Source organism: Bos mutus, chromosome 13, assembly GCF_027580195.1.
Source record: "Bos mutus isolate GX-2022 chromosome 13, NWIPB_WYAK_1.1, whole genome shotgun sequence".
Lineage (NCBI taxonomy): Eukaryota > Metazoa > Chordata > Mammalia > Artiodactyla > Bovidae > Bos > Bos mutus.
This window is the reverse complement of record NC_091629.1, coordinates 47,654,585-47,675,138: the sequence shown is the minus strand read 5'-3', so window position 1 is coordinate 47,675,138 and position 20,554 is coordinate 47,654,585. Positions and strand designations below refer to the sequence as shown.

At 43.6% G+C, this 20,554-nt stretch overlaps 1 non-coding gene across 1 annotated transcript; it reads left to right on the top strand.

The window, feature by feature from the left end:
* Nucleotides 1-1,262: 1,262 nt before the first annotated feature.
* On the top strand, nucleotides 1,263-1,334 carry TRNAF-GAA (transfer RNA phenylalanine (anticodon GAA)). Its single transcript has one exon. It is a non-coding gene; the product is annotated as a tRNA-Phe (tRNA).
* The last annotated feature ends 19,220 nt before the right edge of the window (nucleotides 1,335-20,554 follow it).

The window sequence follows — 20,554 nt, the reverse complement described above, 5'->3', positions numbered from 1 at the left end:
CGGCAACAGAAGAGAAGCTGCGGCAATAAGAAGCCTGTGTACCACAACTGTGAGTAGTCCCCGCTAGCTGCAACTAGAGAAAGCCCAAGTGCAGCAATGAAGACTCAGCACAGCCAAAAATAAGTAAATAAATAAAAGTATATTTAAAAAGAATAAACACAAGCTAGCTTGCTTGTGCTAGCTAAAAGATATGTGGCCAAATAGCAGCTATTCCTCAGCTAACAGGCAACCATTTTCCTGAAGCAAAGCTACCTAGCTGACCACAATGTATGAATGAACTTAGCCAAGACTAGACATACTGCCTAGCTGAGCCTAGCCCAAACTGTTGACCCAGAGAACCATGAGCTAATCAATAATGTTGTTTTAAGCCAGTTAAATGTTGGGTAGTTTTGTAGCAATTCCTAACAGCTACAGGAGAGAACTGTATTTGAGAAACTGTCTTGAAAAGATAGAAAGTAAAACTGGGGCAAGAGAATCAGGCCCCAAGTGACACAAGAGATGATTGAGCAAGTTTCCATGAGAAAATGGAAGGAATTTATTTTTTGCCCCAGTGAAGCGGGTAGAGAGATGAGACTAGGGGTGGAGGCATAAAAAGTAAGTAAGGAGGAGGAGAGAGTTGTTTGCATGAAGGTACGTGACTGGGAACAATATGGGTTGAAGCAGCAGGTGGAATCCTCTAATGGGCGTGGGTCTGTACGCATGGAGATGAGATGGCAGAAGGACATTTAAGCACAGATGAGCCTAATAGTTATTTTGAATTTCTTTGCATTTCATTGATGTAATCACTTCTCTGTTTATTTGCAACCCATCTGATCTTCAGAAAAATCTTATACAAAACAGAGATTCTTCCACTCTGCTGGTGGAAAAGCAGGACACCCACTTTGGAAAGCAATTGGTGGTATTTATCTAGTGCAGTCCAAAATGCACATGCTCTTTGATGAGCAATTCCACTTCTAGATTTTTTTTTTTTTTTTTACTTTTTGGCTGCCCCATGCAGTATATGGGATCCTAGTTCCCTGACCATGGCCCCTGCTTTGGGAGCTTAGAGTCTTAACCACTGGACTGCCAGGGAAGTCCCTCCACTCCTAGATTTTTATAGAGAAATCCTTGTGCATGTGCATCAGGAAACGTGTACAAGAATGTTGCATTGTCTGTAATAGAGGAAATTTGGAAAAGCTTTAATTGTCTACAAGTAGAGCTTTAGATAGATAAATTTGTAAATATTCATATGATAAAACACTATGTAAGTTATTATGGAGGCTTCCCTGGTGGCTCAGACGGTAAAGCGTCTGCCTGAAATGCAGGAGACCCGGGTTCAATCCCTGGGTTGGGAAGATCCCCTGGAGAAGGAAATGGCAACCCACTCCAGTACTCTTGCCTGGAAAATTCCATGGATGAACTACATGTGTATTTATATCTAGCTATATATATATCATCAAAGACAAATAAAAAAATACATGATTGCCTGAAAAAGCAAGTTGCAGAAAATAAAATATGATACCATTTTTGTACATCTTAAAATTACACTAAATAGTGTTACAAGCATTTATGAATACAGTATATGCAGTGAAAATATAAAAACCACTTGGAAGGGCAGACACCAGATTCCTGATGGTGAATTCTTCTGGGGAGGAAAATATACATGGGAGATTTCACTTTTAACCTTACTAGATTTATAAAATCAGGGGCAAAAACTATAAAATAATAGCATTAAATTCTGACAGTTGGAGGACATGGGTATTTGTTAGATTACTCTCTCCTCTGTTCTGTATTTTAAAATTTTATCAACTGAGAAAGAAATTCAATTTTACCCACGAATGCTTTTTGAGATTTGGGTAGTTTATTTATCTGTGTGTGAGTTTCACGTCTGGGTCACAGATCCGTGCCAGAACCAGTCCCTGGAGGCGGATGTTACTGAGCCTGTGGACCCCTGGATGCTGGATTCTTGAAGAGTGCTTTGTGGATGTATATAGACCGTGGACCTGGAATCTGACTCCATCTTACTGAGATCACTCACAGCGAGAAACACAAGAGGACATCTGGTTACACGTATTAATTGTTACCCTGACAATAAGACCAGTGGTAAGCTGGTCCTATTGTATAAATTACATGAGCAGTGAAAAAATGCTCTTCACTTTGCTAATGAGGGTTCCAATTTCTCCCCATTCACCCCAACACTTATTAGCCATTTTTTCCCTTTCTTTTATAGCCCTTCTCGTAAGCATGAAGTAGTTTCTCACTGTGGTTTTGCTTTGTGTTTCCTAATAGCTAATGGTGTTGAGCATCTTTTCACGTGCTTCTTAGCAATTTGTGTTTCTTCTTTGGAGAAATGTTCATTCAAATACTTTGTCTGTTTTTTAATTAGGCTTTTAAAATTGCTGAGTTATAAGAATTCTTTGCTGTTGTTGGGCTTCCCTGGTGGCTAAGCAGTAAAGAATCTGCCTGCCAAGGCAGGAGATGGAGGTTTGATCCCTGGGTCGGGAAGATCCTCTGGAGAAGGAAATGGCAACCCACTCCAGCATTCTTGCCTGGAGAATCCAAAGCACAGAGGAGCCTGGCGGGCTACAGCCCATGGGGTAGCAAAGAATTGAGACAACTCAGTGACTAAACAACAACAACAAGAATTCTTTATATGTTCTGGCTATTAGACTCAACGGATGTATGATTTACAAATATTTTCTTCCATTCTGTAGGTTGTTTTTTCCCTATTGTGGCACAAAAGTTTTAAAATCTGAACTAAGTCCAAGTAATCTACTTTTCCTTTTCTTGTTTGTGCTTTTGATATTATGTATAGAAACTACTGCTGAAATAAAAGTTACAAAGATTTTCACCTGTTTCCTTTCTAGGAGTTTTATACTTATTAGCTCTTATGTTTAGATAATAATACACTGCTTGATACTTTTTTTTTTAAGGATACTGAAACTATTCTGTATGATGTTATAATGATAGATATAAGTGATTAAGTGAAAGTTGTTCAGTCATGTCTGATTCTTTGTGACCCCATGAACTATACAGTCCATGGATTTCTCCAGGCCAGAATACTGGAGTGGGTAGCCTTTCCTTTCTCCAGAGGATCTTCCCAACTCAGGGATTGAACCCAGGTCTCCTGCATTGCAGGTGGATTCTTTACCAGCTGAGCCACCAGGGAAGCCCTTGATACTTTTTTGTACCTGATGTGAGATAGGATCTAACTTCATGCTTGTGCACATGTTCCAGGCCTCTCTCCTGGCGGTCTTCTACCTCTGTCTCTTCATCTGGTCTTCCCTCTATGCTTGTCTCTGTATCAAATTTCCTTTATTTATTGGATTGCCCAAAAAGTTTGTTCGTGTTTTTCCATACAATGGTTCAGAAAAATCTGAACCAACTTTTTGGCCAAGCCAATATAAGGATGTCGATCAGTAGTGGTTTGGGCTACCCAAGTTGCTTCGTTTTAACTTTTTTACCTCTGCAAAGACCCTATCTCCAAATAAGGTCACATTCTGAAGTCCTGGGGTTAGACCTTCAACATATGAATTTTGTGAGTCACAATTCAACTTTTTAACAGTTATTGGTTTTGTTTAGTTTGCCAGGTTGTGGTTTGGCCTTTTTTCCCTGCTTTTAGTATTTCTTGCCCATATGCTTAAGTATAAAGAAAGGACAAACTATTAGGACATTTCAATATCCTTTCAATATCCTTTCTTAACTAGAAGTTTCTTCAGTTTCCTTTGAAACTCTTGAATCAGAAAGTGTTCACCCCACTCCTTGGATTCATTGCCTTTAGGAAGAACTATGTCTGTACTGTCCAATTTGTAGCCACTTGCTACATGGGGCTATTGAGCACTTGAGATGTATCTAGTGTGAACTGAGATGTACTATAAGTTAAGATAGCTCTCCGGGTGGCACAATGGTAAAGAATCCTCCTACCAAGCCACAAGAGATGCGAGTTTGATCAGGAAGATCCCCCTGAAGTAGGAAATGGCAACCCATTCCAGTGTTCTTGCTGGGAAAATTTCGTGGACGGAGAAGCCTGGCAGGCTACAGGTCATGGGGTTACAAAGAACTGGACACAACTAAGTGAGTAAGCTGGAGAAGGAAATGCAACCCGCTCCAGCGTTCTTGCCTGGAGAATCCCAGGGATGGGGGAGCCTGGTGGGCTGCCGTCCAAGGGGTCGCTAGGAGTCGGACATGACTGAGCGACTTCACTTTCACTTTTCACTTTCGTGCATTGGAGAAGGAAATGGCAGCCCACTCCAGTGTTCTTGTGTGGAGAATCCTAGGGACGGGGGAGCCTGGTGGACTGCCGTCTCTGGGGTCACACAGAGTCAGACACGACTGAAATGACACAGCAGCAGCAGCAGCAAGTGAGTAAGCATGCACACATTAGCTAAAATACACATTGGATTCGAAGACAGTACAAAATAAGAAATCATACAAATGAAAAATAAGAGATGGGGGAAGGAAAAATTAAGGGTATAAGTTTAACAGACACAAACTAATATATACAAAATAGATAAGCAACCAGGATTTACTGTATAATCAATAACCTGTAATAAAATATAATCTGCAAAAAAACTGAATCACTATGCTGTACACCTGAAACTAACACAGTATTGTAAATCAACTATATTTGAGTTAAAATAGTAAATAAAAATAAATTAAAGATTTTAAATGTACATTTGCATTTAATAATATTATATTGATAACATGTTGAAATTATGTTTTTATATAAGGTCAAATAAAACATATTATTAAATTAATATCACCTATTCCTTTGTATTTTTTTAAATGTGGTTACCAGAAGTTTTTTGTTTGTTTTGTTTTGGCCACACCACACAGCTTGCAGGATCTTAGTTCCTCGACCAGGGATCAAACCCATGCTCCCTGCAATGGAGTAATGGTGTCCTAACCACTGGACCACCAAGGAATTCCCTAGAAAAATTTTAATTATATATGTGGCTTGCATTTGTGGCGTATGTTATGTTTCTACTTACTCTATATATTTCTAGAAATGTATTTTACATTTCCAGCGTTGACCTAGACTTTAGAAACCCAAAAGGTCTGGTACTCACCTGACAGCGACAGTGTTTAGAGGATTACTTCTTTTCGCCTTCCCAAGGACACAGTAATTTTCTGGTAAATGTTTTGTTGGCAGAAAACACACAAATTAAGTCCCCACCAGGTCACTGTGCTAGGTAAATCTTCTGTGGGGCATGTCAGTATATATCTACGAGTTCAAGGTATCAATTATCCTCATGACCTGATGTGTTCCTCGCCTCTCCTGATTTCATCTCTTTTTGGAACAAGGTCCCCAAGCTCTAGTACCTCCTGGCTGGGTCTGCAGCTTCACTCTTAGGCAGCCTGCATCTGAGTAATAATTTATTCCCTGAACTAGCTCGTCAATCTTTGCAAAGGATGTGCCAAATGCATCTCAAGATAAAGTCAGTTTCTCCTACCCCTTTGTCCTTCCCTTCTATCATTTTAGAATTTGTAAGATGATATAAGTTTCTCTTCCTCTTGTCCGAGATGAAAGTGTAAATGAATAATATGCACCGAAAAATGTAAATCTTGAGGAACTCAAAGCTCCTATTTGAGAAAAACTTCAAATATCTATTCCAGATCACACACAGGCCACCCAGAGGGAGGCATCCATTGTGAAATTCAATTACCAGACCTCAGTTCAGCTGCTCCCTGGAAGACCAATTAATTCCCCCCCTTTTCTACATGTGGAGGCCCTTTATAAAGCTGCAATTAAGGATTTTCCAGAGGCAGAGCATGTTTTCCCTTTTAGGTAAATATAATGAACCAGAAACGGACCTTTATTCTTTTGGTATGGCAAGGGCTTCCAGGGGCAGAAACCAGCCCATACTCCATGGACAGAACGCTTCTTCCAAGTCTCTACCAAGCAGGTTTCCTGGGTTAACCAGGCGAGTGGAAATTCTGACATGCTTTCTTTTTTCCACATTTGTAGAGGATCTCCTCCGGCCAGACGCTGGGGAAGCCACGGAGAACAAAGTCCCTTGAAGCAGCAGTGAAACAAGGGCTAACAACACATTAGCATCATGGGATTCTGTGAGAGTAAGGGAGAGCTGTGTGATAGCAGTCAGATACCTCATCTGATTGTCCTTTTTTTTTCCCTTTTATTTCATTGTAGTTTCTTTCCTTACAATTTTTTGCTACAGAACCCTTTCTGTGAAGCAAATCTCATGAGGGAGAAGGATAAGTTGTAAAAGAGACATCAGTGAAACTGCTCCGGTTGAAGCAGGGATGGGTACAGCAAACCTCACAGAATAAAGCCACCCCTTTCTACCTAAGGCAGACCTTGAACTTCCATCAGGCACAGTTTAAAAACCATTGGGTTGACAGGACTTGCCTGGTGGTTAAGTGGTTAAGAATACTCCTTCCAATGCAGGGGATGTGGGTTCAATCCCTGGTTGGGGAGCTAAGATCCTACATGCTGCAGGGCAACGACGTCCGCATGCTGGAACCACCAAGCCCAAACACCACAGTAAGAGAGACCGGTGTGTGGCAAGTAAAGATCTCGCTTGACACAGCAGAGATCCGGAATGCTATGCCGCAACTAAGACCCCAACACAGCCAAATAAATAAATATAAAAAGTATAAAGTAATAAAAGAATCTGCCTACCAATGTGGGGGATGCAGGTCCTAAGACCTGCAGGGAACTAAGATTCCACATGCCTTAAGGAAACTAAGCCCGTGACACAACTAAAGAAGCCCAAGAACCGCAGCTACTGTCTAGCTCCAAAGCAAGCTCCCTTAGCCTCCTAAAGTACCTTCAAGGTGAGCAGGCTGCTGGTGCCTAATGCCAGGAGGAAGAAGGAAGCCAGTTTTTTCCAAGAGTTTGTCAGATTAATGAGGCAGTCACTGGCTCATCCAAGCAGCTAAATGCCATCCAAACATGTTACAGAAGCACTTAACAGAGGCTTCAGAGACGGTTCCCCTGAGTCTGGAGTCTAGCATCCACAGAGAGTGACGGGGCATGACAGGAAAGCTGTGAATTGTTCATGGCACACAGCTTTCCCAACTAATAAACAACCTCTGCTAACTTCTTCTAAGTTCTGTGCTCAGGTGTTGACAAATACAGCCACGGGAATGAAAGGGCTTGGGGACTGGCCTGAAATAAACTCATGTTTCATTCCCAAGTTTAAAAGCCACAGTCTATCAGGAAACATCTGAGGGCTCGGCATGAGCTCCCAGAAAGGCCAGGTGGTCACAGGCTAAGCAATCCTCTACAGGAGGACAGCTCTACTAAGGCCAGTGGGTCTGTTTCCAAGATGGCTCACCTGTGTGATTGGCAAATTGGTGCTGGTTTCTTGCTCTTCTCCAGGTACGACTCTTCTCAAAGCTGCTTGGGCTTCCTCACAGCATGGCAGCAGGGTTTCAAGAAAGAGATTTCCAAGAGACAGAAAGTGGAGCCTGCTAGTTTCTTAAGGCCTGTGCCTGGAAACCGGTGCAACATCATTTCTACCATATTCAGTGGTTAAGTATTCACAGAGCCCAGACAAAACGGAAGGGGACATAGATCCCATCATTCACTAGCAGGAGAAGCAAAGACGCTTAGGGCTGTATTTTTTAAACTGCCAGTATGAGAACTTTCTCTTGTATCCTATTATCAGAGGAAAAGTGTGGCAGAAAGTTTATGTGGGGAGCTTCCCTAGTGATCCAGTGGTAAAGAATCTGCCTTGCAATGCAGGGGAGACCACTTTGATCCCTGGTCTGGGAAGATCCCTGCAGAGCAACTAAGCCAGTGTGCCACAACTACTGAAGCCCGTGTGCCTACGACCCATGCTCTGCAACAAGGGAAGCCACGGCAACACTGAAGCCCACTTGCCACAACAAGAGAAAAACACACACAGCAACAAAGACTCAACACAGCCAAAAAAATTTAAAAATCCAAAAATAAATAAAAATTTTAAAGTATTATTTTTGTCTTCCTTGGGAGCTAGCTAGACTACTGTACTGAGGATTCAGACATTGTCTTTAGCTTCAGTAGGAAAGGAAGAAGGTGTGATTGATCACTGACTCTGTGGACAAAGGGTGGACAGCGGAAGCATACGTGCCAAGCGTTTGCCATTCATCTCTCAAGTGGTGGGTCCAGATTCTGTCTCTGGAAAACCTTTCTCTGTCTTGTCTTTCCATTGCTTCAGAAACTTATTTCATTTACTCACGCATGCGTGCATACATTTCTTCATTCTCACATGGATTTAAGCTACATTTATTAAGTCACTCTTCTGCTCTAAATACAGTATTGATGAATAAAGAAGATATGGAAACTGCACCCATGGAATGTACGTTCCATGGGGGAGTCAGACAATGAGTAGGTATACAAACACATATGTAATTAAAATGTGATAAAATGGGGATTTCCCTGGCGGTCCAGTGGCTAAGACTCTGCACACCCACTGCAGGAACTTGGGTTTGATCCCTGGTCAGGAAACTAGATCCGCCAAGCTGCAACGAAGATAGGAGATCCCTTAGGTCACACCCAAGACCTAGTGCAGCCAAATAGATAAATGTTTTAAAAATAATAAGATAAAATGTGAGCAAACGCTACGAAGGAGCCCAAAGTGGGCGCTACTGCGACCGTGCAGGAACTCAGCAAAAATACTCATCAGCTATGGACAAGCATCCAGGGGACTACACAGACTCATTCTTCAACAGACACACCAGGTGGTAGTGAGGAGCAATGGCTACAGCGAACTGATCAGACTTCTTTCTAGTTCCTTCAACAGATGGCATTGGAACCCTACTGAAGCCTTAAGACCAAATTGTCCCCTAGGCTTTGAAAACTAGGCATCAGCGGAGGCCTGAAAATGGAAGATTTGGGCCCTTTTATAAATATGGGCTTCCCTTGTGGCTCAGCTGGTAAAGAATCCACCTACAATGTGGGAGACCTGGGTTCTACCCCTGGGTTGGGAAGATTCCCTGGAAAAGGGAAAAACTACCCACTCCAGTATTCTGGCCTGGAGAATTCCATGGACCGTATAGTCCATGGTGTTGCAAAGAGTTGGACACGACTGAGTGACTGTTTCACTTTTATAAATATTGGCACGTGAGGACTCGAATGAGTAAAAAAAAATTTATAAAGTAGTCATATTTGTGCCACAAGCTGGAAAAGCGTGTCATTCTGATGATTCCAGTTTAAAAAATCTCAGGCACATGACTTGAACTGAGACCTTAGAGCTCGTGAGTAGGGTTATACACTGAAAAACCTGAGTAGGCTATGGGATGGGAAAAAATGTGATGAGTGATGAGTTTCACCCCCAAAATGGAGGTTGATTTCAGTTTCATCAGATTCCTTATGGACTATGGGACAGAATGTTCTCTCTGAGGAAACTGGAGTCTGAATACTAGAAGAAGGATGAATGGATGTGGGGTCTATCTGTGAGCTCCAGGAAGACACTGTATCTGGAAGTGGGAACAGGACTGTCCTTAAAGTGCATAAGCCCTTGATCAATATGTTTCGGGGAGCCCCTTACCTATGTAAGGGCTTTGTAGGTGGTGCTAGTGGTAAAGAACCCACCTGCCAATGCAGGAGACGCAAGAGACAATCCTTGAGTTGGTAAGATCCCCTGACGGAGGGCAGAGCAACCTACACCAGGATTCTTGCCTGGAGAATCCCATGGACAGAGGAGCCTGAGGGCTATGGTCCATAGGGTCGCAAATAGTCAGACATGACTGAAGTGACTTAGCATGCATGCACTGCCTATGTAAACAATTTGATCAGAATTATAGAATTCCTGGGCCCATGTGAGGTATAAGGATTTATTGAGAAGATTTAGAGTAATGGGTACAGAAGAGGTGCTTGTGTGTTTATTGCTCAATCAGCACACATGAAGATTCCTTGTGGTACCCATCACTTCCTGTACTTTATGGTCTAATGTGCTGTTCTGGGCTAATGTCCTATCTCCCACTCCGAGAAAAAGGCAGTAACACTTTATTGTTTACAATGCCATGTTTCTCACACTCTGTTTATATTGAAACAATATACATCTGCCTCTGCCTTTCTCTAAGACCATTTATTTAATGCTGCCTACACCATTAGTCATGAGGCTGCATGGTCTATCATGCTGCCAGTGAATACTGGCTTCCGTTAACCCTCAAAAGTCATGCTTCCTTGATGATGACCACTGAAAGAGGTCTATAAAGAAAGCTGAGCACCGAAGAATTGATGCTTTTGAACTGTGGTGTTAGAGAAGGCTCTTGAGAGTTTCTTGGACTGCAAGGAGATCCAACCAGTCCATCCTAAAGGAAATCAGTCCTGACTATTCATTGGAAGGACTGATGCTGAAGCTGAAACTCCAACACTTTGGCCACCTGATGCGAAGAACTGACTCGTTGGAAAAGATCCTGATGCTGGGAAAGATTGAAGGCAGGAGGAGAAGGGGAGGACAGAGGATGAGATGGTTGAATGGCATCACCGATTCAATGGACATGAGTTTGAGTAAACTCTGGGAGTTGGTGATGGACAGGGAGGCCTGGCATGCTGCAGTCCATGGGACTGCAAAGAGTCAGACAAGACTGAGCGATTGAACTGAACTGAGAGAGGTCTTACTCAGAGTATGGAGAACCTGTGAATGATCATTCATTTTCTGACCATGTTAAGTTTATCATTGGAATTTTTAATGTAACTATAGAACAACATGAGCTTCCCTGTTGCCTCAGATGGTAAGGAATCTGCCTGCAATGTGGGAGACCCGGGTTCAATCCCTGGATCAGGAAGATTGCCTGGAGAAGGGAATGGCTACCCAGTCCAGTATTCTTGCCTGGAGAATGTCATGGACAGAGGAGCCTGGCAGGCTACAACCCATGGGGTCACAAAGAGTCAGACACAACTAAGCCACTAACACACACACACATCTTCTAACCATGTCTTCTCTTGAACACTTTGAGCCCCCATCACTGCATTCTTAAAATGGGATCTGTTTGAATGCTGACCTCATTCCTGCCTACTATACCCCACGACCCGTGGGGAGCATAGGTGAGGAGCCATTGGAGCAAGAACGGTTCCGTACACGCAGAGATTGTTTGTCCCCATCCAGCATGGGCTTCCCTGATAGCTCAGTTGGTAAAGAATACAGCTGCAATGCAGGAGACCCTGGTTCGATTCCTGGGTCAGGAAGATCCACTGGAAAAGGGATAGGCTACCCACTCCAGTATTCTTGGGCTTCCCTTGTGGCTCAGCTGGTAAAGAATCCACCCACAACACAGGAGGCCTGGGTTGGGAAGATCCTCTGGAGAAGGGAAAGGTGATCCACTCCAGTATTAGTGGAGTATTCATCCAGCATATTCCAGTGTTCATATCCAGTATTCATCTAGCATAGCTTAAGGCCAGAAGAGCAGGACTTGCTTTATCAATCAGAGGCAAGAAAGAGCACTGATAGGCTTTTGGGCACAGCAGAACAATGAGTAGACACAGCCATCTCTAGAGGACGGACACCTGAACCAAGCCTGGCAGAGGGGTCGAGGTCCAGCGGCAGAAAGCGCTGGGAAAGAACACCTGTTGCCCCCCAGCAGCCGTGGGCGGGACAGACCGGAGGTGGCACTATGGTCTGAACACAGACAGTGAGGGCCACCCCAGGCCCAAGTATATGCATCAAGCCCAAGGGTCAGTGGTAGGCCATTAATGGACCAGAGCTCCAAATCCCTCCTGTGTCTGCTGTCAGTCACTCAAAATCTGTGTGTGAGCATCATTCTAGTAACTCAGTCTCAAGCACTACCACAAAAGTAATGCCAGACCAGCCAGAGGCTGGTTTTCTGCTCCTGTGACACCCTCCTGAAGCAGATCCCACTGCAAGGTCACAGGACTACCCTACAGGCACAATTCTGGAGCTCCTCAGATCATCCATTCGACTCCACACATCGGGGAGAGGGTTAGAGACCACTTTCAAATGAGAGAACTAGGAACAGGAAACCACATGGACCCCAGTTCAGGCTCAGGGAGCCCCAAACAGATGGCACTACCCACCCTAGCCAGTCCTAGCCCCTGGAGAAATTCTTAGAAAATGTTCTGGTATATTTCTGGCAACCGGGACTTAATATAGAACCGGGTCTGGGACTTCCCTGGTGGTATAGTCAAAAAGAATCCACCTACCAGTGCAGGGGACATGGATTCAATCCCTGGTCTAGGAAGACCCCACATGCCATAGAGCAACTAAGCTGTGCGCCACAGCTACTGAAACCCATGTGCCCTAAAGCCTGTGCTCCACAAGAGATCAGATCAGATCAGATTAGTCGCTCAGTCGTATCTGACTCTTTGTGACCCCATGAATCGCAGCACGCCAGGCCTTCTTGTCCAACACCAACTCCCGGAGTTCACTGAGACTCACATCCGTTGAGTCAGTGATGCCATCCAGCCATCTCATCCTCTGTCGTCCCCTTCTCCTCCTGCCCCCAATCCCTCCCAGCATCAGAATCTTTTCCAATGAGTCAACTCTTCACATGAGGTGGCCAAAGTACTGGAGTTTCAGCTTTAGCATCATTCCTTCCAAAGAAATCCCAGGGCTGATCTCCTTCAGAATGGACTGGTTGGATCTCCTTGCAGTCCAAGGGACTCTCAAGAGTCTTCTCCAACACCACAGTTCAAAAGCATCAATTCTTCGGCCACAACAAGAGAAGTCACGGCAATGAGAAGCCCCCACAATTACAACTAGACAGCAGCCCCTGCTCACCGCAATCAGAGAAAGCTCACGCAGTGCAGCAACGAAGATTCAACACAATCAAAAACAAACAAATAATAAAAAAACAACAATGAAAAAAATGTTTAAGGTTTAAAATGAAACAAAGCACACAACGAGATCTGGGCTTACGGCATCAGGCCTGAATATTACTGCCAGCTCCATATGGTCTCAGACCCCAAAGGAGGCTTCCTTTGAGAAAGGCCCTCCAAAGTGCAGGGCCCCTGAGGTGTGAGCCTGGAGCAGGGCTTGCCTGGGTCTCAGGGCAGTACTGAGTGGGAGGTAGCCAAGAAACCAGATTCACAGTTCAGCTCGACACGTTCCCATTCACGGAGCCCCTGCTAAGGGCCAGGTACTGGATGGAGACAAATTGGAAATCTGAGAGGCCATGGTGCATTGCCTGTTAAGGTGCTCCTAGAGTAATTACTCCCAGATTGCAAGGCATCACTCCACTCCTTTCCAATAGATTCCAGATCACCTGAGATGGAGAGCAGGCCCCTGCATCCCGGGGCCTGTTTATACCTCACTGCATCCACTATTTCATTCCATTCCAAAAGTATTAAATAACAGGAAATACCCCAGTTTATTCTGTGTATTTCACATTTGTTTATACCTCGTTAGTTTCTAGATAGAGCTCCTGGGTGAGGGGTGGGGAGTATGGAGACAGAGAGAAGCTCAAAGAGATGCCTCCAGAGGAGCCCACCCAAGACTGGGGATTGTCAGTAGAGACCATTCTCTTTCTATTCTCCTTCCTGCCTGGATCCTTTCATACCTCATGTGTTAAGAAAGACTGTTGATTATAAGGGACAGAAAACAACTTAAAAAATGAGACTCACAAGGGCTCCTGTGAGGCAACAAAGATAATCTCTAGTCAGATAACTATGGCACTTATGTTCAGCTGAGAAGAGGCTGAATAGGTTGAAAGACAGGGAAATTCTCTTGAAACTCAGAGAATTATTGAGGAACAGAAGGAAAGTTACAGGTCCAGTGTGGGAGGGTAGACACCAGGAATTCTCATTAGCGCTTGTTCTGTGATGTAAGAGGCAACTCTCTTCTCTGTCTCCCATGAAATCTTCAGTAAAACATCTTTCTCATTAATGTCCTGTGCCTTTCCAAAGCTCCTTCATTTCCAAAGCTCTACCAATGCAAGGCTGTTGGAGACTGTATTTCTTCCCTAGGGTTACCATAGAAAAATCACCATCAACTTGGTGCCTTAAAACAACAGAAATTTATTCTGTCACAGGTCCAGGGGCCAGAAGTCCAAAACCAAGGTGTCATCAGGACTTTACTCCTCCTAAAGGCCATAGGGGAGCATCCTTCCTTACCTCTTCTGGCTTCTGGTGGCCACAGGTGTTCTTGGCTTGTGGCCACATCACTCCAATCTCTGCCTCCATCTCCATCTCCATTTTCTTGCCTTCTCCCCTATGTTGTCTCTTCTGTTTCTGATAAAGATACTAATCATTGGATTTAGGTCTCACCCCAATGATCCAGGATAATCTCATAAAATCCTTAATTATACCTGCAAAAACCTTTTTCCCACTAGGTCACATGCACAGGGGCTGTGGATTAGAAAGTGAACATGTCTTTTTAGGTGAGCCACAGTTCAACTCTTTTGCGGGGTAACAGCTGATACTGAAGATTTGGGAACTGTTTAAAAAAACAAAATTGAACTGAGTAAATTTTGAAGGTCTTATTGGCTTTCTTTCATGGTTCATGAATCAGGCAGCATCCAATCTAACAGAAAGGAACTCCGAGGAGCTGTACAAAATGAAAGAATTTTATAGGCAGAGTGAGCAGGAGCAAGAAAGTTATAAGAGGCTGGGGCTTTCCTGGTGGCTCAATGGTGAAGAATCTGCCTGCTGATGCAGGGATGCGTGCGTGCTCATTTGCTTCAACTGTATTCAACTCTTTGCGACCCTATGGACTGTAGTTCGCCAGACTCCTCTGTCCATGGGATTCTCCAGGCAAAAATACTGGAGTGGGTTGCCACGCCCTGATGCCGGGGATACAGGTTCAATTCCTAATCTGGGAAGATCCCACATGCCGTGGAACAACTAAGCCCATGCTGTAAAGAGAAGCCACTGCAGTGAGAAGCCCAAGCACGGCAACGAAGAGCAGCCTCCACTTTCTGCAACTAGAGAAAGCCTGAGCACAGCAACAAAGACCCAGCACAGCCAAAAATAAACAAATAAACAATTTTTAAAAGAAACAAAGTTATATGAGACAAACAATGGGTTGATTATGGCAAGGTCACTGTGGTTTATAGGATGGCAGGCATCTATCAGGCGATTCTTAATTGACTCGGTTCAAAGATTTCGTTCCTGGGAGAGTCAAAACTCTAAGTTAACTCTTGTTTTACCTCTTAGGTACTTGGGGCTTAGCATAAGCGATTCCATTTTGTGTTCTTTTTTGTTTTTTTGTTTTTGTTTGTTTGGGTGTTTTTCAGGCTGTGTCTTGCAGCTTAGTTTCCTGCTGCTGCTGCTGCTGCTAAGTTGCTTCAGTTGTGTCCGACTCTGTGCAACTCCATAGACGGCAGCCCACCAGGCTCCCCCATTTCTGGGATTCTCCAGGCAAGAACACTGGAGTGGGTTGCCATTTCCTTCTCCAATGCATGAAAGTTGAAAAGTGAAAGTGAAGTTGCTCACTCATGCCTGATTCTTAACGATCCCATGGACTGCAGCCCACCAGGCTCCTCCGTCCATGGGATTTTCCAGGCAAGAGTGCTGGAGTGGGTTGCCATTGCCTTCTCCGCTTAGTTCCCTGACCAGGGATCAAATCTGTGTCCCCTGCAGTGGAAGTGTGGATTCCTAACCACTGGACCACCAAGGAATTCCCTGTTGTCTTGTTTTTTACCAAAACAAAGAAAAGGAGATGTCATCGCAGAATGAACAATGTGTTTAAGTCAAGCATTAGTTCCCCACCTGGGCACATCTTACGAAGATCATGGCATCCGGTCCCATCACTTCATGGGAAATAGATGGGGAAACAGTGGAAACAGTGTCAGACTTCAGTTTTCTGGGCTCCAAAATCACTGCAGATGGTGACTGCAGCCATGAAATTAAAAGACGCTTACTCCTTGGAAGGAAAGTTATGACCAACCTAGATAGCATATTCAAAAGCAGAGACATTACTTTGCCCACAAAGGTCCGTCTAGTCAAGGCTATGGTTTTTCCTGTGGTCATGTATGGATGTGAGAGTTGGACTGTGAAGAAGGCTGAGCACCAAAGAATTGATGCTTTTAAACTGTGGTGTTGGAGAAGACTCTTGAGAGTCTCTTGGACTGCAAGGAGATCCAACCAGTCCATTCTGAAGGAGATCAGCCCTGGGATTTCTTTGGAGGGAATGATGCTAAAGCTGAAACTCCAGTACTTTGGCCACCTCATGTGAAGAGTTGACTCATTGGAAAAGATTCTGATGCTGGGAGGGATTGGGGGCAGGAGGAGAAGGGGACGACAGAGGACGAGATGGCTGGATGGCATCACTGACTCAATGGACATGAGTCTGAGTGAAGTCCGGGAGTTGGTGATGGACAGGGAGGCCTGGCGTGCTGCAATTTATGGGGTCGCAAAGAGTCGGACACGACTGAGCGACTGATCTGATCTGGGCACATCTTACTGGGTGCCTGACTCTGTTCGCCCTGGCCTATTGCCAAGTTACCTCTTCCCCCATCTCCCCTTTGTATATTACTACAAAAATCTGTTAAAACAGTGCTAAATAAAGGTTGATGATAAGGGAAAGATAAGAGGCAAATACAAAAGACAATACTTAGATTAAAGTGCATATCCCTGTTGCTTAATCACAAACAGCAGAACAAGGCTGGACTCTCAGCAGGAGTCCTTTGCATAATCAATAGGTCTCTTGAAATACTTTCCCAAGGAGAAGAGCAATTCTCTTTCAAGGAAGAACTCTAACATCTGTCTGTAGAGAACATAAGCGCAGACGTCTTATAAAATAACACGTTTTCTCCCAGCACCTGAGAAACTTGAAACTGGCTCCTTCAGTTTCCTGTGATCTGATCAGACAGAGAACTTGGGCTTCCCTGGCTCCTTGTTCTGGAAGAGATATTGCAGAGATCAGGAGCATTCTCCATCCAGAGATTGTTCAGCTAGGCCTTGCCCATCTGTGTTTACTCTTGAGGCTTCCAAGTTCCAAAGAGCAAAGCAACCCTGTCCTCTTTATGTCAGTTATTTTTGAGAGTAGGGTTACGTGGGGAATGGACATCCCCTCTCTGGGCTCTCTTTTTCTGTCACTAATTGTGACATTATGATTTATAATAAGAAATATATATTTGGTTTTCATCCCTATTTCTGGCACAGAGCTCCTAAAACCTGAGGAATTTCCTAGTGATAAGAGCTATAAAAGTGAAGGAAGCATCTTTTGATATTCATAACAAACCCCTCTGAACCACATCCAAGTTGAATTTTTTTAGTTGTTTTTTTTTTTTTTTTGGCTGTGCTGTGTCTTGCAGGATCTTAGTTTCCAGACCAGGGATCAAACTCATACCCCTTATAGTGGAAACACAGAGTCTTAAGCACTGGACTGCCAGGGAATTCCCAATCTTTTAAATTTAATATTTATAACTGTTTTCCCAAATACAGGAAACATATCAATGGTGGTAAACGAGATCATTTTAGGAAGGACAAAAAGTAACTGTGTTTTATTTTTAATAGTTATGTGTTTATCACAAGTATTTATGGTTTTCATTTTTAGTGGTATATACAGTAATCTTTTATAATAAAAGTTTTTAGGTTTATAAAATAGGAGTTGACTTACAGTAAAATACTAAGTAAATTAGTCGTAGTGATACACACACACAGCAAATGTGAAAATAGCTCCCAAATGCCTGAGTCTGGGAAACGTTTGATTTGGAAATCCTTTGACTCTTTCCAATCATGAAATACTGCACATTTTTCGTGTGCCTGGAGAATCCACTCAGGGTTGTAAATAGAATGTTGATGGCGCTGTGCGGAAGCCCCTCTATGTCCATCGACCAGTGTGGTGCTGCAGCGAGGAGCTCACAGAGCTGGAGGGAGCAGCCCACTGACCCCTGAGACCCAGCCAGTGGCTCAGCACCCCAGAATAGGACCCCACTCCCCGCACCCTAACAGTGATGATTTTGCAAAAGTGGAAGTTCTGTTTGTTTATCCATTGAGAGCTGGGGAGCCCATGTCGTGATATTTCTCATCCTGGCTACTTCCCTTATGGAAAATAAGTTCTTTTTTTTTTTCCGGCCTCGCTGATGGCAACAAAAGAAAGGGTTTCCCTGGGTGGCCATCTGCTGGTAAGGATGGGTGCCCAGGGTTCCCCCAGTGGCCTGGGCCCCCCTTGCCCATGGTCAGCTTCCTGCTGATGAATATGCTGTTTGTATTGTTTTAGGAAAACAGAGTGTTTTGTAAATAAAACAAATGCATGTTTGTGTCACACACACACACAAATTAGTAAATTATTACTGATAGTTTATTTCATAGGGTAATTTTTTTCCTGAAAAATACATCTCACATTCCCTAATTTAAAAAATGAGTAGATTGGAACCAAATTCTGACACTGATTTTGCAAGCTACCTTTTAAAAATGCATCCCTGTGAAGTCTACCTGAACATGACTATCCGCCCCACACCCCACCTCTCCTACTCTCATGGAGCTATGCCCTGCTACTATTTCAATACGTGCACCCTGAAGTTTAGCATGTTATCTTCCTGTCTTTCTCCCCCTTGACCTGTGAACTCTTTGAAGTCTGGGAGTATGTCTGAATTCTCCGGGGCCAAATGGGGCTTAATTCAAGCTTTAGGTACAATCAGTCTTTAATGAATAACCAATGAACTTGGGCTTGGAGTTTGACGGGCAGGGCAACAGGACAGCCCCGGCAAGTGGCCGGCATCAGGGTGTCCAACATGTGTGTCTATAGGGGTTCTGAAGTTGACAAGGTAGAGTTTTTGCAACATCCAAAATGGCAGGTGGAAGGCAGACTTAAATCCTAGAAAGATTAGTGTCTCAAATATCTATCACTATTTCACAAGCCACTGCACACCTCTGTGGCTTAAGACAATTTACTGTTTCTTATGATTTCAAGGGATGGCCAGACACACCTGGGCAATTCTTCCATGGCATGTTTGCTGGGGTCACTCATGAATTCTGCTGGGGCTGAAACATTCAAGATGGCAGCTGCGGTGGCTGGGCCTTACTCTTCAGTAGGTTAGCTGGACTTCTTTCTCAGTGGCTCAGTGCTCCAAGAGAACAGAAGCTGTCAGGTCCCTTAAGGGCTAGGCAGGAAATTGACACAGCAGGAGGTCAAAGCCAAGTTACAAGGCCAGCCCAGATTCCAGGAAGGAGGCACAGCACCGCCTCTTTACAGGAAGAACAGCGCCCACGTCCAAGGCTGGGAGGCATTGTTAGCGGCTGTCTTTTGTCCCACTTTTGGAAAGAAATTCTGGACCTCTTCTTTCAGGTGCCAGAGTTTATAGTCACTTTATCTAGAGCTTAGGTAGGGGACAGATGGGAGAAGATGGATGATTTGTGATGCGTATGGGAGAGGACCAATGTTTGTAGGGAAAAATCTAGAGTGGTCAAGAACTGCCTAGGCCATCAAAAGGCGGGGGTGGGGGGATGGGGGGCTGTGCACAGTTGAAGAGAATATAGAGCCATGGCAACAGTAGGAGGGTCAAGGCTGAGGTTTTCAGGACCAGGCCCTGGATGGTGGAGGAATTCTCCTTACATGTGTCAGAGGTGAGCTGGTGTCTGTCATGTCAGAATCAACATCCACAATCTGATTTTAGTTGGGGGAGGGGAGAAGCAGCATTTGGGGGATTTAGGCCCCCCTATTCTGACCTGTCACAGGACTCACCCTTCCCAAGGATGGCTCTGGTCCACTAACCATCCCTAGCCCCCAACTCCCCCCCGACATCATTTCTGAGCCCAACTCCCCCGTGATGTAAGGACAAGATACTTCCTAAAGTTTCAGTTGACCTCAGTCACAGAATAAAGACATCTGTCCAGTCTCTCCTGCTAATAAATATTTGACCAGCCGTTCGTTCATTTTTCTTACTCTCTGCAACAGAGATTAATTGTTATTTTACATTACACTCAACTTCTATTAGTTTAGGATTTACTTCCTCAGTGATAGTGCTGGCATTGGGCTTGAATAAAACACTTTAACCTAGAAAAACTCATTTAATTTTTGAAGGTGAGTGGACAGAGGGGAGGGAGAATCTGGTCTGGTTTTGCAGTTTTGAGGGTATCAATTTAAATCCACCTGGGGAGGAACATAAATCCTTAGAGCTTTCATCACACGAAAAAAATCTTTTGTTTATCTTTTCCATTAAAAAATCTACATGAGGTAATGAATGTGAACTAAACTTGTTGTGGCAATCATTTCACAATATATGTTAATTAAATCATTATGCTCTACACCTTAAAATTATACAGTGCCTTACATGAATTATGTCTTGGAAAACTGGGAAAAATTTTTTTGAAATACATAATGATTCAAGAAAGTTGATGGTAAAAATAACAACACTTAAAACTTAAAATACTAGAGCATCTATAGTCAATATGATAAGATATGAATGAAAGTGTCATTTACATAAAAATAATTGATTTTGATGGAAATAACTTCAGTGAATTGAAAGCAAAAGTGGATAAACTAGATTTTTCTTCACTCTGCTATCTTAAAAAAATTGACCAAGGAATTAAAAAGTCTTATTATTACCTCTGAAAAATAAGTTCTCAAAAAATATTTTTACTCTTTCATATATTTCTGATTTCAAGGATTTAATAGGCAGAGATTCAGACTATTTTTGCAGTTAAAAAAATAGCTGAACCAAAGTCTCAGGTTAAATGACTGAGACGAAATAGCAAGGTCAAAATAGAAGAGCAAAAAGAAAA